The 22,385-nt window shown below is 51.9% G+C and overlaps 1 protein-coding gene and 1 long non-coding RNA gene across 4 annotated transcripts in view; one reads left to right on the top strand and one right to left on the bottom strand.

Annotated features, from left to right (window-relative positions):
* Positions 1-22,385, top strand: part of GNAO1 (G protein subunit alpha o1) — a 168,843-nt gene that overhangs the window by 115,181 nt on the left and 31,277 nt on the right. The window lies entirely within an intron of this gene.
* LOC129050808 (uncharacterized) lies at positions 895-6,688 on the bottom strand. Of its 2 annotated transcripts, XR_008514619.2 has the most exons (5): positions 4,176-6,688; positions 2,671-2,862; positions 2,145-2,352; positions 1,605-1,748; positions 895-1,516 (listed from the first exon to the last, which is right to left on the bottom strand). It is a non-coding gene; the product is annotated as an uncharacterized LOC129050808 (long non-coding RNA). The 2 variants fall into 2 exon arrangements; XR_008514620.2 differs by lacking the exon at positions 4,176-6,688 and having other exon boundaries at positions 2,671-3,161.

Here is a 22,385-nt window from a genome sequence, read left to right on the forward strand (position 1 = left end):
CTGGCATCTTGGGTGGGCAGCGACTTCACCGTCTGGAGCAGTAGAGCCCCTCGTGACTGTCAGACAGTTTGTGGACTTGCACGCTTGACAAAGCATCACAAAGCGTGATGGCTGACAGCGACCTCAGAGATGATCACATCTAAAGGTTGACAGGGATGTGTCTTGTGTGCTTGCTATCATTGACCCCCAGCTCTTGTCCCCGGCAGTCACTGTATTTCATTCATGGCACTGAATCTGCCCTCAGAGTTCTCTCAGGGTAGCCATTGCCCCAGGCAGCCACTACCGGTTGGTTGCAGTCAGCCCTCAAGTTGAAGCCAGTTTCCCACCTCTAATCTACCCAGTGCGACACCTTCATTTTATAGACGCTGGCAAGGGAAAGGGCACTGAAAAGCCACAGCAGAACACCTATCTTGCACCCCGAGTTTTCTAACCCCCTACTTCATTGCTTTTTAGATCTTTCCCTACCAATCCCTACCAAGTTCATTCACTTGGCAAATGTTTACTGAGCACCTACTGTTTGCCCAGTTTGTTGGTACATCCTGGATACAAGAGGGCGCCTGGTATAGGAGCCCAGCATCCAGTGGAGAAACTTGTAAACACAGAACACAGAGGCTGGTGGGAGCCACACTCACTGCCACCCTCACCAGGGAGAGCAGAGACCCTGCTGCCCCAGACTTCAGGGAGCCCCCTGCGTCTGCTTTTCTTGATCCTCAGGGCTTTGCCCATGGTACTGAGGGCCTGTGTTCTCTTTAATCCTTCCTGCCATCCCAAGCAGGCAGATTGCAGGTCCTTCTTCAAGCTGGTGCTCTTAAAATATTGTTCGTCATTTATTCAGCAGGTCCAGGAAGATGCCATTAATGAAACTTGTTTCTTTATTGTTCAAAATGAGGGATATATTAGATGTCCTGGACTTAACATAACACTTTAACATTGTTGGGAGCTGGTTTTCATGTCCATTATTCCTGACAAGAGAAGACTGGTGCCTCACAGCCCCTGAAAGGACAAGGGCCCATAATTACACAATTAGGATCAAACATCAGTTTACAACTTTTTTTTTTAATGTGGGCAGACTTCACTTTTCTGCCTAGTTCATGTTTTTTCTTCAGTTTTCATTCACAACATTCCAAACCAGATAACTTCTTAGGAGGAATATTAGCGGGTTTGAAATTTACATAATAAACAAATGCCTCCACTCCAGAAGACAGCCCTGTACCATCCATGACTCAGTTTCAGAGTTTCACCGACCACCCACTTCGGCTGGCTGAGAGCTGGTGGCCTGGCCCATGCCTACACGTGCAGTCTGCACAGGTGGGGTTGTGTTGATACTCAGCTGAATAGGTGGGTGACAAGGAAGGACACTGTCCACCTCCACTGGAGCGCATCAGCACTCGTTTCTCCAGTTGCTCTGGAAGCATCCAGGACAGGTAGGGTTAGCCGGCCCTTATTCTGCTCCCCCTGTGACATTGCAGCTACCCTCATGGCTGGTATGCCCCACAGCCTGGCTCTCTTGGATCTCCTGTTGAGGTAAGCAGAGACCTTGAGAACAGGCTCTGGGCCATTTCTCCTCTGCTTCCTGACCCCACTTTCAGCTCCCCCCGCCACACCTTGCAAGGATGAGGAGATGGTACCTAGTGCCCATCTCAACGTATAGCCTGGAGTCCATTTATTCCACGAGCAGCATCTTGTAACTGAACACAATAGTCAATGAAGCAGATGTGGGCCCTGCCCTCACAGAGCTTACAATTCCCCTAGGAAGAGAAACAGTCATCAAGGAAACAAACCTGTCTAATTACACATTGCAATAAGTGCTGTTAAAGAAAAGAAAATCACGTTAGGATGAGAAAAACAACTTTTACTTTAGATTGGGAGGTGGGGGTGGTTAGGGAAAGCCTTATCTTGGGAGTTAAAGTGAGACTGGAAAAATAAGAAGGAGCCAATCTGGCAAAGACTCAAGTCCAGGAGGAGCCAGTGCAGAGGCCCTCTAGTGGAAATGAGGCTGGTGTGTGTGCAAAGCCTAGAAAGGGATGGGCGGAGGGCAAGGGGTGAGGCTCGGGAGGAACGACCTTGACCCCACATGGCCTTATAGATACAGTTTGGAATGATGGAGGGAGAACCCCAACTCCCAACCCCAGGGAGAGCTCCACCTTGGGGACTGTATTCGTTTCCCAGGGCCGTCATAACAAAGCATAATCACAGTTCTGAAGGCTGGGAGTCTGAGATCAGGGTGCTGGCAGGGTTGGTTTCTTCTGAGGCCTCTGCTCCTTGGCTTGTAGACAGCTGTTTCCTCCCCCGTCTTCACTTGGCGTTCCCTCCGTGTGAGTCTGTGTCGTAATCTCTATAAGGACGCCAGTCCTATTGGATTAGAGCTCATCAAATCATTTTAACAGAATTGCCTTTTTTAAGACCCTGTCTCTAAATACGGTCACATTCTGAGGTCCTGGGGGTTAGAACTTCAACCTGTGAGTTTTGGGGGAACACAGTTCAGCTCCTAACAGGGAGCTTCCCTGCCGTCCTCTGCGATGAAGCTCGTGGATCAGCATATTTTGAATGCTGCAGAAGGCTGAGGAGCCCAGTTCCACTAGTTGCTCCCGCTCCCTCTTTGTTGAAAGGAATGATTCACAGGTGTTGATGGGTGTCAAAGACAAAAGGGCACCAAGCAGCCTTTCTTACCGAAGGTTAGTCAGAAGCCTTCGTAGCGTGAGTTAGTGGTGTTAATGCAGGGTCCCAGAACAACCTGGAATCTTCAGCGGCCCACATGCTGGGAAATCCCCTCCGTCGTCATGGCGGAATCTGCAGAGTTGAGGCCCTTCGTCGTCATGGCGGAATCTGCAGAGTTGAGGCCCTTCGTCGTCATGGCGGAATCTGCAGAGTTGAGGCAGGGAAGTGAGTTGACTGGCCAGGGCGCAGGAGAGCTGGCCAAGCTGCCCCCGCTCCTTCAGGGTTTCCTCCCAACCCCTAGCAGAACCCTTTGCCGGACAGAGGCCCAGAAAGGGTAGTGCTGAATTCAGTGAGGTGGACTTATGACCAGCTGTTCCCGAGACCCCTGAGATCAGTGTTTCTTCAGCCTCCAGGGCTAACCTGCTGAGGGCCGAGGTGCCTGCAGACACACCGACCAGCCTGCAGTCACTGCCTCCACCTTATGTTAAAGATAAAAATAACTACAAGGCGGGAAATGTCCTAGAGAAACTACCTTGAAATTCAGAAAACATGAAGCCAGGCTTCATCTAATTAAGATGACATTTTAAAAAGGGGGGAGTGGGGGGAGGCTTGGGTGGCATTTTAAATTGCAAGCTGATTGTGCAGCCTAATTTTGGTTCTGAGCAAAGATTCCAATTGGACCAAAAAACAGGACTTCAAAGGCACTGCCTACTGCTGGCCAGGCAAAGGGAATGAAAAGGGCAGCGTGGGGCCTCGGGCACAATGTGGCCGGGAACTCTGGGCAAAGGCTGGGGGCCACGGGGGGCTGCAGCCCTTGGGAGCCTGCTGTGCCTCTGAGGAGATCAGTGGAGCCGCTCCTGGGAGGAGAGCTAATTGAGGTAGCGAATTCTCCTTGGAGAGTGAGCTTTGGTCCACCCCGGCCCATCTTGGGGGCAGTCACTGGACAGAACTCTGGCCTGGTGGTCCCAGGCATGCCCCCACCCAAGTCTCCCCCAGGAGCTACAGAAACAGGCCTGGTTCTTATGCAAAGCGCCCAGTGCCCTCTCCAGGAGGGGGCTGCTCCCTTCTAGGGACTTCTCCTGCCAACCTCTAAGATTCACCAGGTGAAGAAGGCCAGCTCCCTCCTTCCCAGAATCCTGGGAGGGGCAGCCCCAGTCCCTTTCAGATTGGAGGGCAGCGGCTGGGCCTCTGCGTTAGTAGGGAGATATGGCGGCCAGCTAGCCTGGGAGATGGAGCATCTGCCCCCAGAGGCTCCTGCATGTATCTCCTTTTTGTGCACCATAGTTTGTCTCACAAAGCCAGCTTCACTCAGCAGATTCTGTAGTTATTGTTATTATTACTCATTCTACTGACATAGATCTGGGCACGTGCACACACCCCACGATTTAAGTGCTCCACAGTCAGAAAGCCCATTCCCCAGACTCTGGGTTCTCACAGGAGCCCTGGGAGGAGAGCATGGCATGAAGAACACCATTTACGGTTGAGGAAACTGAGTCACAAGGAGTCACATGACTAACCCAGATCCTCTGAGGCCACACCATGGCACTTCCCACAAGTGTTGTGACCTTGCTGGAGTCACTGCTTCCCACTTGACATTTCCTGGTGGAGCCACCATGGTGTCTGTCTTCCATTCCCTCTGGCCACTGTCTCACTCTCTCTCAGCAGAGGTCTTTCCCCAGCTCCTCCATAGGAAGGATGGTGAGATGAGCATGAGCTAACAGATGGGAGGAGTCGAAGGAGCTGGCGGGCAAGGGACCTTGGTTCTTCCATGGCGGCCAGTGGGGAGCACGGAGGGTTCCACTGTGGCGCCATTGAAAGACTCAGCGGTGGATGAGAGGGAGATTAGGAGGCCAGTCCGGAGTCGCTGCCCTCATCCATGCAGGGAGGCTGGGGTGTCCTTGGAGGGTAAGAAGAAGGGACAGATTCACACCTTCCTGAGGGTAAATGACCTTGGGAATCAGCCAGCTGCAGGAAAGGAGGAAGAGAAGAGTGGAGCCAACTTTGGGGTCCCCAGCCTGTGTCATGGGAAGCACAGAAATGCCTCTGGAAAGAGGTTGTGTGTCCCCAAAGAGTGGTGTGCGCTTTCCTGGGGTACACAAATGACCTGGCAGTTTTTACAGACCAACAGCTTTGGTTTTAGTAGTTTTATTATTTTAGTATATATTAGAAAAATTAGCACACAAACCTCTGGTTTTGTGGATATTGTGGCCTAGGGTAAGCTGGCTTTTTTTTTAAAAAATGAGTCCGATTTAATAACATTTTTAAAAATATTGAGTCAGCAGTGGCGATGACGTGCTGATAGGGCAGAAAGCTGGAGAATGAGGCAGGAAGGAATGCGATGCTGGAGCCTTGAATGGGAAACCGGGAGGGGCGTCTAACTGGTTTCAACTCAATGGACACATTGAGTTGAGTCTGAATGGCCAGTGACCCAGAGGTTAGGTAGGGGTAATCCAGTTGTCCCCGCACAGAGGAAAATCAGGCAGGATCTGGCTCAGGGAGAAGGTGGCTCGGGAAAGCAAGAAGGGGTTTGAGGACTGAGCCTTTGGGAACATTGGCATCTAAATGTTGGGTGGAGAAACAGGACCACAGTGGAGACAGAGGAGGGATCACAGCGGACTGAGGTGAACCGGCACCCACGGGGCTGGGCGCCCAAAGAAGAGGAGAAGTGGGCGTGATGGAGAGGGCACTGCGAGCCCTCATGGAGTGGAGAGGGAGGCAGCAAGACAGAAGGAGGAGGAGGGGGAGGACAGTGGCTTGAGGGGGAGGCCGGCTCAGAAGACGAGTTAGGATGGAGGGGCCAGAGACCCCCACCCCCACCTTTTTATCAGGTCAGGTCTAACTTGGGGTGAAGGGTACAGACTTTCCTTTTGGGGGTTTCCCTGAAGTTCATGTGGCTGGATGGGGCTTTAGAGGCTTGGGAGGAAGCAGTGCTGGACTTGGTTTCTATGGCTCCCCGCAGGCCCTCTCCCAGGCACAGGAGACAGCCCCCTTCCCACCTGCCTCACTCAAGTTCAAGTGCTTTCCTAGCTGCTGTGGGGACAGGCAGGCAGGGCGGGCTCCCTCTTGCTCCTTCCCAGCTCCCTTCTACGAGGACAGTGGCCACTAGGAGACCAGAAGTTGCCATGACAACAAAGCTCCTTCACAGAACAGAGCCACTGGGCTCCCTGCAACTGTGTCTGGGATATTTGAGGTGATCATCTTCTCTCAAAAAGGATGAGGCCCCAAGTTGGCTTTTAGAAGTGGGGAGAGATGATAGGAGGAGGTAGGGACAGATTCACGTTGCCAGCTCTCCCACCCAGCCAAGGAACGTGTGGATGCCCCTTCCCTTCCCATAGGATGCCACACACTCCTTGGGGAGCCCACCAGTGAGCTCATTCCACCTTGAAACCAAGACCAAGGAACCAAGGGTGGGGACAAGGACAGAGAAGGGAGCAGGAGGTCTGCGGGCTTGGAAGCCTGGACTCAGTGGCATGACCAGATCACTGCTGCCTGCCTGCAAGCACTGTACATTCCCAGCCAATCAGGGTTGTTCTCAGGCCTCACAGGACCAGAAGCCAAGGCCCTTCTGCTAGAAGAGGGAGGTGAAGTGAGCTGTTTCCAGTTCCACCGCCCAGGGGCCAGACCCGGACCCACTGCTCCTGTGCATGCTGCTCTGCTCCCTGAGAGCTGAGGAATGTGCAGCAGTGCCTGCTGTGCTGGGTGCTGGGGCAGTGCTCCCTGGAGTGGGGAAAGGACGTCAGTTTTAGGGGGCATGATGGATTAACGTGTTGATTTTTATCTCAATATTTATGAATTCATTTTCATGGATATTAGAAAAAGATAAAAGCTAGCATATTAAATACATCCTTTCCCAGACATTGTTGGTACTAAATTTCCTTTTGCTTGAAATAAATTTAAGTAGAAAAAGTCTGAAGGAAAATATTAGGTCAGATGCAGTGGCTCATACCTATAATCTGAGTGCTTTGGGAGGCCAAGGCAGGAGGATCACTTGAGGCCAAGAAGACCAGCGTGGGCAACATAGTGAGACCCCATTTCTAAAAAAAAAAAAAAAAAAAAAGAAAGAAAGAAAAAAAAAAAGAAAATCAGCAGGACATTGTGGTGTGCCCCCGTAGTCCTAGGTACTCGCAGGAGGCTGAGGCAGGAGGATTGCTTGAGCCTGGGGGATTCAAGGTTGCAGTGAGCTATGATCTTGCCACTGCACTGCAGCTTTAGTAACAGAGCAAGACCCCATCTAAGAAAAATATTAAGTAAATTAAAGTACAAGTTTTATACAAACACAGCAGAAATTTAATGATCATTTATTGAGCACCTATTATGTGCTGCAGTGTTCTGTGGATACAGTGGTGAACAAAAATTATTTGAGTAACTGAGGCTTGGGAGATGCTGCTGTGGAGCATGACTTTTACCCTTTTTTAGGGGGAGTATTGGCACAGCACAGATCTCTGAGACTCCAGAAAACTCACCTGTGCTCTTTCACCAGCTTACAGTCTTATTGAGAGGGCACTCTATTGCTCACTGAAGCATTAGAAGAGGGACCGTACTCAGTAATCCACAATGCAGGATAAACGGAAGTCAGATGTCAAATAGGGAACAAAAGCCTGGAGAAGAAGGACAATGGCAGAATGTGTTAGTAAGGGTGCCCCTAGCTGCTATAACAAATACACCCAAAATGTTTCGTGGTTCAGATGCAATAGGTTATTTCTTGCTCATCTACTAGTCTGGGGCAGGTGTTCTTGGTGGGTGGGTGGCTCTCCTCCACACAGTGACTCATGGACCAACACCTTCCATCTTATGGCACCACCACCCCCTAGGATTTTGTCATCATCTGCATACAGGAGACACATTCACATCTTAAGAGCCTTGACCCAGAAGTGGTATGCTTCATTTTTACATTTCATTGGTTTCAACTTAGTTACATGGCAGGTTGTGGCCTACAGAAAAGTTCCCAACTAGGAGACCATGAGAGGACTGAAATCCACTGCACCTTCCCTTTTCTAAGCCTTACAACCTGCAGAAAGGAACTCCTTTTTTCTAATTGTACCGGCTGGCTTCTACCTACCCTGGCCAGGGTGCAGGGCTTGGGGGTGGAGATGGGGGAGAGAGGCATGGAAGGGGGTAAGAGGAGTGACAGGGATGAAGGAAAGCAAGAAATGCTTTGGAGGGGAGTGGAACCTGAGCCCAGGTGGCACTTGGTGGCCCTGTAGTCTCAGAGAGTGAGTGCCAACCTGAGCCGGTTCCCCCGCCCCCACTGGTTTAGGAGCTGCAGTGCCAACCTCTCACCCAGTGAGCCGTGTGCAGCTCTTCCCCAGCAGAGGGCAGGGTTGACACCCTTCCCCACCTGGGCCTGACCCCATACCCAGAGTCACCCAGTGTCTGTCAGGGAAGATGAGGTTGGTAGGGGCTAAGTAGAGGCCATGCACCCTGATCCCAGACCTTAGAGAAAACTGTCGGGGTGATGGCACCTTGGCTAGAGCAGGCCACCCACCTGGCCCTGCGCTGAACTGAGAACCTGAGGGGCGCATCCCCTCCCTCCTCCCTCCCTGCTGACATAGCCTGATAGATGAGTCCCCAGAGGCTTGGCTCAGCCCCTGACCCCCTGTACACCAGGGGCCAGGCTCTGGGAGTCAGAGGAGCTGGCATCCAGCCCTGGCTCCAGTGTGCTGTCCACCTCCTGCCCCACCCAGCACAACCCGCTGGGACCTCCTTGCCTGGCCCAGCTGCTGCACGGCCATGGGCCCCACTCTGCCTCACCTGTGTTTTAGTTGACAGGGGTATTTGTCACCCTTGTTTTTACACCTGTCGCCATCCCACCTGCCGCATGTAAACACTACCAGCATCAACACGGTAATGCCGGTTTCCGTGGGTGGGCACCAGCCAAGCCCTCTGGGAGCTGAGAAGAGCAGGTGATAGCAGCTGGAGAGGTCCCAGGGGCCAGCCTTCCCTGACCCTGCCCTCGGGGAGACAGGGCTGCCGGGCTCTGGGCCAGCTCTGCCCCTGGCTTGCTGATGGCCCCACCTCCTACTCCCGGGCCTCCATTTCCTCTCGGAAGACGAGGCCACTAAATCACAGGGAAGCAGGGCTGCACGGGGCTGGCGATGTGGGCTCTGGACTTGCAAGTCTCATAACCCATCTGATCTTCAGTTTGTCTGTGTATAAAATGGGGGAAATGATAATACTTGTGAACATCAAATGGAGTAAGGCTCCTGGTAAGTGCTCGCCAGATACTGGCTGCTGTCATCATCTCTTGGGGCCTCTCCTTGACACCAGGCCCCTGAGTGCATGTGTGGGTGTGTGTCTGTCTATCTGAGCCCCAAGGCTCACAGCAAACACTGAGGCGGCCACAGCCTGGGCTTGCTGTATCCTTCTGGACTGGTTGGCTCAGCCAGCTCTGACCCCTGAACCCAGAGGTCCCTCCTCAACCCCAACCCTGACAACCTTCCTGCCACCACTGACTTTTTGCAAAGACTCATAATTCTGGATTTCCTACCTGAGATGGTGGCTGTAGCTGAAAGCCCCATTCTCACCCATGAGAAGGTCTGAGAATGAGCCACACCTCTGCAGGTGGAGGCCTTGCCATCCAGCCTGGGATGTGCTGCATGGGACGGTCTGCCCAGGGCCTTCCAAGTGGGGCACGTGCCGCTGCTCTGTGAGATGAGATGGCTCAGTGGGACAAGGCTCACACATTTAATAACATGGGCTCACCAAGTCAGAAAGTGGTTCCTTCTCTCTCAGCTTGTCTGAGAGCCTCAAAAAGAAAGTCTCAGGCTGGTGCTTGGACCTTCGTAACACCTCTGAACCTATCTCCTAGGTCAACAAAGAGAGCAAGGCCTCAAGCCCAGAGCCTTCTGTTGAAGGCAGGGGATCCAGAGAATTTAGAATCCTATTCTGCTTTCATTGTAGTTATTCTTATGGGTGTTTTCTATTTAAAATACTTTATACAAGTTCTTCACTTATCATAGGGATATGTTTATAAGGTAAAAAAATGTGTCTAGGAAAAATAAGTATTACTCATTCGCTGATGCAGGACTTTGGCAGAACTTATGAAGATATTAGGGTATGATGCTTAGGAAAGAATGCTGTTGTCCAGCAGCTCTTAAACATTTTGGTTTATACTCCTAAAAATTATCAAGGACCCCAGTAAGCATTTTGTTTATGTAGGTTATATCTATCAATTTTTATTATATTAGAAATTTAAATTAAGGAAAATTTAAAATATATATTTATTTGAAAATAACTATAAGTCCATTACACATTAATATAAATAAAATTTTTATGGAAAAGTACTGTATTTTTCAAAAATATTTTAGTAAGGAGAATCATTTTTGCAAATGTCTTTCATGTCCAGCCTGATAGAAAATGGCTCGGTTCTCACACGTCTCTGCTTTCTCTCTGTTGTGATGTGTTGTTTGGTTGAAGAAAAATTTGGCCCCACACGAACAGGGAAGGAGTATTTTACTAGCCTTTTCAGATAATTATTCTTTGAAACCCCGGAGCTTGGCAAATGGTAGTTTATTAAAGGAGAGTTGCAATGTAGAATCTGAAAGTATATCAATGACCCTTCTTTTTTTACTTTTTTTGAGACAGGATCTGTCTTGCCCAGGCTGGAGTGCAGTGGCACGATGACAACTCACTCTAGCCTCAACCTCTGGGCTCAAGCAATCCTCCCACCTCAGCCTTCCCAGTAGTTGGGACTACAAGTACACACCACTCCCAGGTGGCCACCATGCCTGGCTAATTTTTTTTAATTTTTATAGAGACGGGGGTCTCACTGTGTTGCCTGTGCTGGTCAATGACCCTTTCCTGTTCTGTTACATTAAAATTCACTGGCCTACCTTCCACTTTGAATGGATCTCTTACTATGAATGATTTTTAACACCATTTTGGTCATTTGGAAAATATTGGTTCATGAGTTACACAGATCTGAATGTTGACACATTTCAGCATATTATATCAAAAACTCACATTTGTTAATATCAACACTGATCTTTGAGAAAAGCTTTAGGTATTGGGAAGTTACCAAGTTTACAGTGGTAAACACAAGCCTTCCACAATTCTGCATTTTCACTTGAAAGCCAGAATTTTATAATTTTGGTAACAAATATGTCAGTGGTTTTCTTTGAAATCGTGGCTCACTGGTTCATTTTTGGGAGAACTTCTGCCAGAGACCCCAGTCTGAAATCCCACTGCTTGCCGCTTAGGCTTTTCAAGGAAAAGCAGTGTCCCATGAAGGAAGGGGCGAGTCCGGCTTGCAACTCAGCCTTTCCCCAATACAGCCGCCACCCTTACATTTGCAGCACGTGTTTTGTGCCTACTTCCCATGTCATCGTCACACAGAATTCTCAGACGTGTACTCAAGTGGAGTTTTTTTTAAGTCGTAATTTTTACTCCTTCACCAACGACGTTCTTCAGTCCAGCCAGCCTTTGCCTTCTTGGCATGCGTGGTGGTAAGGAGTGCAATGGCAGCTCTGCAGCCCGGCGCCAAGTCCAGCGCCGGCGCCTAGCTTCTGGCTAAGGAGACCACGATTGTATCTGCTGCTGCTACTTTTGCACCATCCATGCAAATGTTAACACTGTTAGGAAGGCAAGTGACATCTTAATTTTGTTATGAAAATAGTTTTGATTTCATGGACACCCTTGAAAGGATCTCAGAGACCCCTCGGGGTCCACTGACCACCCTTTGAGAACCGCTGATCTAGCCAATCTCTTCCTTATGCACTGGGGACACTAAGACCCCACGAGGAGAAGAGACTTGCCCAGGGTCCCAAAGCCAGTCAGAGGCAGAGTGACCTGAAGCCCAAAGCTCTGAGATCCTGGAAGCAACATGATCTGCACCTTTTCTAACAAAACAGTATCTGGCCACTCTGATGAATGGCACAGGAGCCAGTGTCCCCGGGGAAAGGATGAAGAGGCAAGAGGGATGAACCAGCCTGGGGAGAGGCAACAGTTGGCCAACCCTGTCAACTTCAGGACTTGCCCATCCCCACCCTACACCTTATGTGTAGCACTGCATCCTCCATCTTTTCTCTTCCGTAGCTGTGTTGCTAATGTCTCCCAGCTAAGGCGGCTGTAATTAAACTATTCACCATCGTCACTTCGTGTTCTGAAGAGATGAGGTTGGCCATTATCATTTTTCCTTCCCTTTGACTGAGCTCTGTGTGGGTAATTTCATTCTGCCTTGTTCATTTCTTAGAAATTTTGTCTATCCAATTTTGGTTCTTTTTTCCTCTTAGAACATTGGGCTCAGGGGAAAGGAGGTGGAGGGTGAGGGCATCATGGATTTGGAAATTTCTGTCCCATTCACCTTAAAGCTTTTTTGGGACAGGATAGGGCCTGCTTGGTGGTGCGGCTATCCAGAGAGCCCCCATCCAGGAGAGATACCCAGGAGGTGTAGAACAGGGGTCTGGACCCGCCGAGGGGAGAAGGGCACCAAGACAAAGAGGCACCACATAAGGCTGTCCCAGAGGGGCAGTGGTTGGAGCTTTGGACAGACAGCGTCCCCACCCCTTTCCTGGTGGTCAGAAGCCTTGCTGACATAAAAACACCCCTGCCTCTGGGGGCCCAGGACAGGCTTCTGTTGCTAATGAAAGTGAGCAGGGGCCAGGCTCGGTGGCTCATACCTGTAATCCCAGCACTTTGAGAGGCCAAGGCGGGCAGATCACAAGGTCAGGAGTTCGAGACCAGCCTGGCCAACATGGAGAAACCCCATCTCTCCTAAAAATACAAAAATTAGCCGGGCATGGTGGCGGGCACTCATAATCCCAGCTACTCGGGAGGCTCAGGCAGGAGAATTGCTTGAACCCAGGAGGCGGAGGTTGCAGTAGGCCAAAGATGGTGCCACTGCACTCCAGCCTGGGCAACAAAGTGAGACTCTGACTCAAAAAAAAAAAGTGAGCAGGGCCTCCATCCTGCGTTTCCTCTCCCCAGCGTGCCCTGCCAGGCCTCCACTAGCTCCTCTAGGGCCCCCATGCCCACTCTACACAGATGCTGGCAGGACTGACAGCTCCCCTGCTCCTGCAGGAAGAGGCCAGGAGCCCAAGCCACACAGAAAACGTGAATGTCCCAGGCCCCAACACATGGAAGGCCTGGCATTTCCTCTGCCAGGCTCTATGGGGAAGCGTTTTCTCCCCATCAGGGCTGCCCCAGGATGGACACTGGCCTGCCCACCAGGGGTAGGGCACCCCCTCACAGGCATGACCAGCAACCTGGCTGAGAGGCTGTCTGTGCTCGAGCCCCTGAGCTGTGTGCCCACAGGTGGCTGTCCTAATTTTAACGTTCTAGGGCTGCATGACCCCCCTGCTGTCCTCAGGCCCTGCTGATGGCTGCCAGGGCATCTGGTGCCTCCAGGACCCACTGTTGCCCATCAAGGCCCTCAGTGTTGCCTGGGTCTCGCCTCACCTCTCTTTAATTCCCTCCTCACCTCCCGAGAAGCCCTGTGTCTCCCAGACATAGCCTGTCATGCCACCATCCACAAACCTGTTCCTCCTGAGGCCCAGACCCTGCCTCCTTGGGGTGGCCTCCCCACTCCCCAGCTGGTGCTGATGGATGTGATGCCCCTAGTGGACTGCAGGCATGGGCAGGGCAGGGTCCAGGCCCTGCTGGCAGTTCTGTCCCCAGCACTCAGCCCTGGGCTTCACACAGAGACATCCTCCAATCTGTGGGGAAGGAAGATTCCTAGGTCTAGCCCTGGCTCCTGCATAACTGGGGCCAGGGCCAGGAGTGGGAAACTGCACCAGCCGCTGACAGGTGGTTTCTGGGTGAAAACTTTCAGGTGTGCGGGAACCAGTGACAGGCCTCAGAGGACTTGGGCCACAGTCACCTTCCCACCCGCTGGCCCCTGGTTCTGGAAGGAACATAGTAAACAGCTTCTGTCTAGGAAAAACCTGCTTCTCAGTCATTGGAAGATCCTTGAGTTCTGAGGCTGAAAAGGAAAGAAAGTTAGGATAAAAAAACCCAAGCCTTCTTTACTCCACAGGGGGCAGTCTGGGTCCAGGCAAGGAAGGTTCTCAGAAGGGCTTAGGACAAATCCTGGGGCATCCAGAAGGTTTGAACTGCTTTCTGAACCCAGGTGGAGACTTCAGGAAAGCCTTCCTTAACATAGTCACAGACCCCTGACACAGAAGGGACCATGGGACAGAGGCAGGGAAAGCCACAGGGACTGCTGTCCCTCCACCTCGATGTGTTCAAGGTACCAACTACTGGGCTGGGAAGATTCCCTTTGTCAAATGTTAAAGTCCGTAAGGCCCAGACCCCACTCAGTGTCTGCCACCTAGCAGGTGTAAATGGATACATAGTAGATGGGTGAATGGATGAGTGGATCAAGGAGAGAATGAATGGGTGGGAGGTGAGTTGGATCAAACAGGAGTGGATGAGTAACTAAGGGATAGATAGATGCCAGGGAAGAGTGGAGGGGATGGTAGTGGGTTGGGAGGGATGTGAGTGGATGGATGAACTGGGGTGGCTGATGGGTAGATGATGTATAGATGGGTAGGTGTACAAGGTTTGATAGGTTAGGTATCCTGGGTAGGTGGTGCAGGATGTGTGGCTGGCTGGCTGGAGAAGGGATGATGGGTGGATCTGAAAGAAGAGAGTGGGAGGATCATCATCCTAACTGGAGAAGGAAAGCAAGATTAGAGATGGCACTGAATCCTTGGTTCTGCTGCAGGATCTTTTTGGGGAACCAGGAAGGTTCCCTTCCCTAAAGCAATGGTGAGCCCATGAGGTCCCCCACCTCCTCGAGAGACCCTATGAGCTGAGGACGTTCTGTAGGCGCAGGCCTTGCACAGAATCCTAAGCCCAAGGGAGGAAAGAGCCCCAGCTGCCAAATGCCTGCAGCACCTCAGTTGTTGCCACTACCAAAGACTCGTCACAAATGTCTAACGTGCCTCCGGGGTGGCAATTTGGTACCACTTCCACTGAGAGTCACAGGCAGAGAGCCATCTGCCAGCCCAGGGCCAGGAAAGTAGACCCCCGCCCCGGAAGGGAGTGCTCCCCACTGTTCTGAGGCCCAGCTACAGAGAGGGAGGGGAGGGGCTCTCTCCTGTGCCGGAGAGAACGTGACGGTATTTCCTCAGATGTGCAGGCCTGGGTGGGAGCGCTAGTTACTAAGTACCCAGAATTCTTTGCCAGCTGCAATTGTAGTGGGCAGGCTGGGCCCCCAGCGGCTAGGGTCTCTCTGCCCCTTCCCGTTGAAGAGCAAGTCGGCAGCCCAAGGAAGGCAGCGATGGCCGCCAGGCCCGGCCCTGCAATGCCTGGTCTCCGGCTCGGCGGGTCCAGCTCGCGCTCCCTCTCCCATTGGCCTGTGCACTCCTGCCCCCTGGTGGGTACAGGGACAACTGCAGTACATGGGGCAGGGTGGGGCCAGATGGAGGCTTTTCCTTGCAACTGGAGGACTGGGTTTGTGTGTGTGTGTGCGTGCGCGTGCATGTCTGCAGATTCACACTTCCCTTGGCCTAAAAGATTAGAGATGGAGGAAAGCTCTGAATGATCCGAAGCAGCTCCTCAAATGGAAGGGGTTATTATTATAATTACTATGATTATTGTTATCAAGATTATCATGCTTGCCTGGAAAGTCTTGTACAAAGCAGGCTTATTTTGTGTCAGCTTGTTGTTTGTGTCTAAGGCATTTCATCTTTGCTTCTAATAACTAACATTTGCAGGCTTCTTTCATGTTGCAAAGCTGTGTCACATCCTCAGCCCGTTTTATCTGCACAAACAGCCCTGTGCAGTGGGAAGTAGTGAGAGAACAGAGGCTCAGAGGTTAAGTTGTCTGTCCAAGGTCACATGGCTAAAAAGATGCAGAAGCCAGGATTTGAACTTGGGTCACACAATGAAAATCCCTGTTCATTTCCCCATCATATCCTTGGCACCTCATCCCTTGAGAGGGAAGAGGCCTTTTATTAAGCTTTAGTTCCAAGCTTCTTTGCCACTGATATTTGCTGAAAAGCTTACATTGCCATGAAGAGAAGGGAAGGGTTTTGAAGACTCAAGTGTTAAAAGTGCAGTTTGCCATCCTAGTTTCACACAAAGAATATACCTGGGCTTTTCCAAGTCCCTGCAATACCTGGCGTGTGAGTGGAGAATGTGGTCTTCTATCCTTGTCGCTCAGGTTCTCTTGGTCACCACCACCACCCCTGGGGTGTGGCACAGGACAGACAGGCATCTGCTACATCTCTGAGAAGCGGGGAAGGAGGTGCTATGACAGGAGAAGCTGGTGCAGGGGGACTGTCTGTGTCTTGGTGGGTAGGAGCTGGGTACACAGGGGGCAGGGCCCTGACTGGGCTCTGGGAGCCTACGCCCGTCTTTGGAGCATGGGTTCTATGTCCGGGGACCAGCTGGCTGCCTGGAGAGAGCTTCTGGAAGCAGCACCCCTCCCTGCTGGGCACCATGGGCTGTTATACTGATTGTCACCGGGGTGCTGCTTCCCCAGCACACTCGTGACCAGCTGCCAGCAGCACATGTCCTCGTGGCAGGACACAGGGCCTGTGTGCCAGGATAAGGGACCCCCTGTGTACTGCCAGTTCCGGAGCATCACTACCCCACCACCTCCCAGGCATCCTGCTCCCCAGCAACAGCCCAAAGCAACCCACTTCTGGGGGGTACCTTTACCAAGCTCCCCACCCCTCTCAATGCTGGAATGTCCCCTGGGCCCTTTCTCCACAGGCCTCTTCCTCTCCTTGCCCACCCCTTTCTCCAGCTGCTGACAGGTGCAGTGCAAAAGTTTACATAGGGGGTTCTCCGGAGCCTTGAGGTTCCCCAAAAGTGCCTCACCTCCACCATGGCAGCTTCGAGCCATTTATTTGTCAACATTAAGAGTGAGTTATCATTTAACCAGAAAGATTGTACTGGTTACTATGGTAAAAATATGTTCATGCTGTCTTTAAATCATTGATGTGGAAAAGAGTCCTGTAGGTGGCCTTGAGAAATGACAACCTCTCCTGGCCTCCTGATCCTAAACCCATAAGAATGGCATCTCGCTTACTGTTAACATTCAGAAATACACAGTCCCAGCCATGCCCCATAGAAGAGTGCCATCCTCCTCCCGTGCGCCCGATCATCATGAGGGTGGGCGGGTTGCTCTTATCTGTATGTGACAGCCCTGGGCAGCCTATGAGGCGGAGCCATGTATATTCATCCACTGGGTGGGCACCAGTGCAGCCCACCCCTCAGGGCCATCCCTGTGCTAAGTGCCCTCCGTTTGCTCACACAGCAGCCTTGCAGAAAAAATGATGGTGCTGTCATCCCCATTTTGCAGGTGAAAACACTGAGCCTCAGAAAGATGATACCCTTTGCTCAAGCTGGAAGCTAAAGCTGGAGCTCAGGTCTGGGTAGCTCCTGAATTTACAGTCTGAAGCCCCCAGAAGGCTGCATGGAGCAGGACTAAAAGTCCAAGGAGGGAGTGAGCAAAGGAGGCTGGCAGAGGAGGCTCCTTGAAGGGTGTGGGGTGGCAGCAGAATCAGATGTTGGAGTCCATGGTAGATTCCAGCAGGTGCGGAATGATGAGGTGGGGGCATTCTGGGCCCTTAATGACTACAAAACCCATCCCACCCGCACCTATACATCTGAGGAAATGCAGTCAGGTTTTCCCTCACACACACAACAGAGAGCCCCCTCCCTTCCTCTCCGTAGCTGGGCCTCAGAACCATGGGGACAGTGGCGGGAAGAGGGACCCAGTCCTTCATGCCTCAGGCAGACACGCATGTCCATGAACTCCTTACAGGACTGCCTGCGACTGAATCCCCCAGACTGCCTTTAGTGTGCAGCATGTGGCCAGTGCTCACAACACAGCTAGTGCCATGCCAGTCCCATGGGAGAGAGAGGGGCCACCCACACAGGAAACACCACACGGCGTGTGGGCACTGTGCACGGGGTGTGGTCAGATAGTAAGAGAGGAGCGGACTCAGATGCCGGGAAAGCCAGGGGCGCTGCAGGAATGGGAGGGGTCTTCCTGCAGGAGGTAGGCCCCACATTAGCCTTGGCCGACTGGGGGCATAATAGGACTATTGGGGGTACAAGTGCAAAAATAAGCCAAACAAACAACATATGCTCCAGTGGATTTTTAAAAGCAGGAGATTGATTGACTCAAGTAACTAGAAAGCCCAGAGGTCTCTGTGGCTGCAGGCGCAGCTGGATCCAGGCATTGACATGTTATCATGACTCAGGTTCCTCCCTCTCAGCTCTGCTTTCCTCAGTGATGGCTGCACACTCAGAGGGGCCCTCCCTTTGAGAGCCTCTCTTTCCTAATAGCTGCTACAAGTGTCCTGGGGCTGGCTGGGACTAGAGACTGATTGTTAGTCTAATTTGACCAATAGGGATTCTTTGTCCACCCCAGACTGTTCACAGGCCAGTGAGATGGGTTGGTCAAGCCCAGAGCATGTGTCCACCCCTAGAATCAGGGGAGATTTAGCTCAACGCAAACCACTCAGACTGGGTTGGAGAAGGGTGCTTCACTTCTGGGAACTGGGGCTCTGCTGCCGGAAAACGAGAGAAAAAAGCCACAGAGGCAGAGGGGGCAGCTGCCCAGGAGAACAGGACTGGGCAGAGAGGAGGGGGCAGGCCTTCACTGCCCCCTGGTAGCGGTCACTGCCATCTCTCCTGCAGAATTGCCTGGGCGGGAGCACACAGTGAATTTTCTAAAGAAGTCAGCTCTAGCAGTCTGCCCCGCGTAAAATGCTCCAGGCCAGACCTGGTATCTTCATCCACTCAGGCTACTATAGCAGAATACCATATGCTGGGTGGCTTATACACAACAGAAATTTATTTCTCACAGTTCTGGAAGCTGGGAAGTTCAAGATGAAGGTGCTGGCAGATCACTGTCAGGTGGGGGCTACTTTCTCTTAGATGGCCCCTTCTTGCTGCGTCCTCACTTGGTGGAAGGGGTGTGGGTCTCTGGGGCCTCTCTTATAAGGGCACTAACCCCCTTCGTGAGAGCTCCACCTTTAAGACCTAATCACTTCCCAAAGGCCCCATCTCCGAATGCCAGCATCTTGGGGGTTAGGATTTCAGCATAGGAATCTTAGGGGGACATAAACAATCAGACTACAGCACCTGGTGAGTCTGCCCAGAGGACATGCATGTGTTTTGTCACATCTCATATGGCCTAGGCACCCAGGCACGCTCTGACCAGCAAGAAACAGCAGTGTGATGGGGCCGTAGCAGAAAGAATGGTGCTAGAAAATACCCACCACACACAACCCATAGGCCCAGGAGGAGCCTTGGATGGGAAATACAGGCTCAGCGTGAGCCCCGTCCCCTAGACCCCTAAAAGCAAGCAGACAAAGGAGCAGGGTCTCCCCTGGCTCTAGTAGTTGCTTGTGAAGCCCGCCACCCTTTTTTGTGTTGGCAAAGCCCTTCCTTCCCCTCAGGCCTGGCCCTTCTGTCTTACACATCTCCCTTCCCTCTGCTTGGGGGCTGGGCTGGGTACCAGTTAGTTCTCAGCTCGGGCCTCAGGTGGCCAGGCCTTGTCTGAGATGTGAAGTCCAGAGCTGCTGGCTGTGGCACATAGAGGAGGTTGACTTCGAGTCCAGGCTCTCCTTACTGGAGATGTGATCTTTAGCAAGCTCCCTCACCTAAGCAGGATACCCACCTGCCATAATCATTAAATGAGATACAAACTGACAAGAGCTGGAGGATAGATAGGATTGAGTGAGAAACTGGGGCCAAGCCTCATATTAAAATGCCAAGGATCCATACATCCTGCAGATGTGGCTGAGCACCAACTCTCTACCAAGCACAGTGCGAGGCCCAGGTACCATGAGAAATCAGGAAACGATCCCTGCCCGGAGGACCAGGCTCATACAGCACCAGCTGTACCATGGTGTGTGCTGTGCACTGTGGGAGCAGGGAGGTGGGCTTCCCTGAGGAGGTGACATTTGAGATAGGGTGGGACTGAGACCAGAGTGATCTGGACAGATGGAGCACCCAGCTTATTTGGGGAACAGGAGTAAGGCTGTATGGCTGGAGCCCCGTGAGAGGGGAAAGTTGGAGGATGTCAGGACAGAGAGGCAGGCAGGGGCTTTGTAGGCCCCAAGGAGTCTGGAATGTGAGAATGATGGGCAGCTGTTGAAAGGAAGAGCTGTACCCATTAGGATTAAGTTTAACTGAATACCAGAAACTCTGGAAATTATGCCTTAAATAGGATAGAAATTGAATTTAAGTATTAAGAAAACACACACTGAAGATAGTGTGAGGATGACTTCAGATAGTGTGGAGTCTGGTCCTTGACCTAGGCTGTTTTTGGATCACTATTCCACTATCCCTAGGGTGCTGACCTTGTCTTCATGATCCCATTTAGTTGCTAGAGCTCCAGCCATCACATCCAAGTTCTAGGCATTAGGAAAGAGGGAATGAGAGAAAAAAGGTGCTCCTTACCTTTAAAACAACCTTTCCTGAGGCCTTACTTCACTTCAGCTTACCTTTCATTGTGCAGAATTTGTCACATGGTCACAACTAGCTGTAAGCAAAAAAAAAAAAAAAAAATCCAGCCTTTTAGTTGGATATCAGTGTGCCCAACTAAAAATTTCTGGATTCTTTTTGTAAAGGAGAAGGGGAGAATTGATGTTAATAGGAAACTAATGGTCTCCTGCTGTGTGGGGAACAGGCTGACGAGGAGAAGGACCGAGGCAGGGAGCCCTTGGGAGGGAACCATGGAGGCCTGGACTTAGAAGTGGGGGAAGAGATGAGGAGGAGCAGACAGCTGAAAGCAGATTTGAAAGAAGAACCACAGGGCACTGGGCATGGGAAGGACTCAGTGAAATCAAGCAGGTCTCCTGGTCTTTGAGTTTGAGCAGTTGAGCCAATGTGGAAGACAGGAGAGAGCAGGAAGGGCGGGGGGCCAGGGGGTGTTGCTGCCAGCACAGGACCCCTCCCCCTCCCGCAACGGGAAGGCCTAGACCCCTGGGCTGTCTGCTGGAGAATCCCAGGAAATCATCTATCCTAGATGTCCCCAAGCTATAGAATGCATCCTACTGGAGTGGGACCCATTAAATTCCAGGCCACACATGGAAGCTCAAACATGGGAGCACAGTAGCTTTGTGGCCTCGGTTTGTAAATCGCACCATCTTGAGGGTCCTCCTACAAAGCCTGTTGTGGCTCCAGGGCCCCCACATTAGCGTGTGATCCTCAGGTCCAGGGAAGGTCTTGCCTCGCAGGCGTCCCCAACCCTGCTCTCGGGTCCTGACTTGTTCTGACTCAGGTGCTCCACAGATCTACAGAAACCATGAAGGCAGGGCCCAAATAAGGAAGTTTGGAAAATTCTTGCCAGGTCCACCACCTGCATTCCTCAGATGGGAAAGTACCCTGAGATTGCCCGAGGTCAGCCAGGCGTGAGGAGCAGGATCGCTGCAGGTCCCTGACTCATAGGCCTTGCACTGTTTTTAGCCCCAGGTGGAGGCACCACCCCTGCTCACCCACCTGCTGCTGCCCTGAGTCATCCCTGCCTGCCTGGGGCATCCAAAGCCCAGGCCCCAGGGCTGGCTTTCCAGGTCACTGCTGCCAGGGGAGCTCGGACAGCCTTCATGCCTGGTGAGGGCGAAGTCAGACCCCAAGGGCTGGGGCGTTGGCGATACTGACCCTTGGGAGCTGGGTCAGGTCAGCATGGGGACTTGGCCTTCCAGCCTCTGCACCATTGTAGCTTCCTTCCCAGGACAGGCAATGGGAGGGGGCACAGCTGCCAGAACTTTCTCACCGCCCTTCTGCAGTAGACAGGCTCTGACATGTAAATAGCACTTTAGCTGGACAGCTCAATTCTGGAAGAGCTTTGGCCTCACACTTCTTTTGTACAGATCTTTTGTTGGCCACAAAACTTCCAGATGCTGACCTCATTTTCTCTGTGTCTCTCCCATCCCCAAGGATGCCCGCAGACTTTCATTACCTCCCACTCACTTCTAGAGCCACGTGCCATGGGCTGGGCAGTCAGTCTCTCTCCTCCGGCCTAATCAGAGGGTTGGGAGTTGAAGGAGTTTGCGGCAGAATAATTGCCTAATAATAATAATACAGCTGGGCGCTGTGGCTCACACCTGTAATCCCAACACTTTGGGAGGCCAAGGTGGGTGGATCACCTGAGGTTGGGAGTTCGAGACCAGCCTGACCAACATGGAGAAACCCCATCTCTACTAAAAGTACAAAATTAGCTGGGCGTGGTGGCACATGCCTGTAATCCCAGCTACTCAGGAGGTTAAGCCACGAGAATCTCTTGAACCCGGGAGGCGGAGGTTGTGGTGAGCTGAGATCACGCCACTGCATTCCAGCCTGGGCAACAAGAGCAAAACTCCGTCTCAAATTAAAAATAATAATAATAATAATAATGCACACATGAATAAAATATCCCAATTCTGGAGAGCCTGCGAAATCGGGGAGATGGTAGGCCTGGTGTATGCCACTCCCAGACCCCAATGGGGTCTCAGTCTCTCTGTTGGGCTCCAGGACTCATACAGGCTGAAACCAGGGGGAAGGCAGCTGGAGGAAGGACCCCAGCTCCCTGCCTCCATTTCCTCCAGTGCTGAGCATCTTGTCTTGGGCCTGGTAGTAGTCAGGGTCTCTGTGAGTGCGAGTGGCAGAAACTAACGGGATAGGGCTCACAGGACAGGTCACATGAAGGGTAAGAGGACTCAGCCTTGGGGACCTAAATACCATGACACTTCCCTGCTTCTTTCTGGTAGCTTTATTCTGAGAGTCTTCTCCATGGGTTGGGGGACACTGGTCTCAGTGATACTAGCAACTCTGGGGCCACA

Source organism: Pongo abelii, chromosome 18, assembly GCF_028885655.2.
Source record: "Pongo abelii isolate AG06213 chromosome 18, NHGRI_mPonAbe1-v2.0_pri, whole genome shotgun sequence".
Taxonomy (NCBI): domain Eukaryota; kingdom Metazoa; phylum Chordata; class Mammalia; order Primates; family Hominidae; genus Pongo; species Pongo abelii.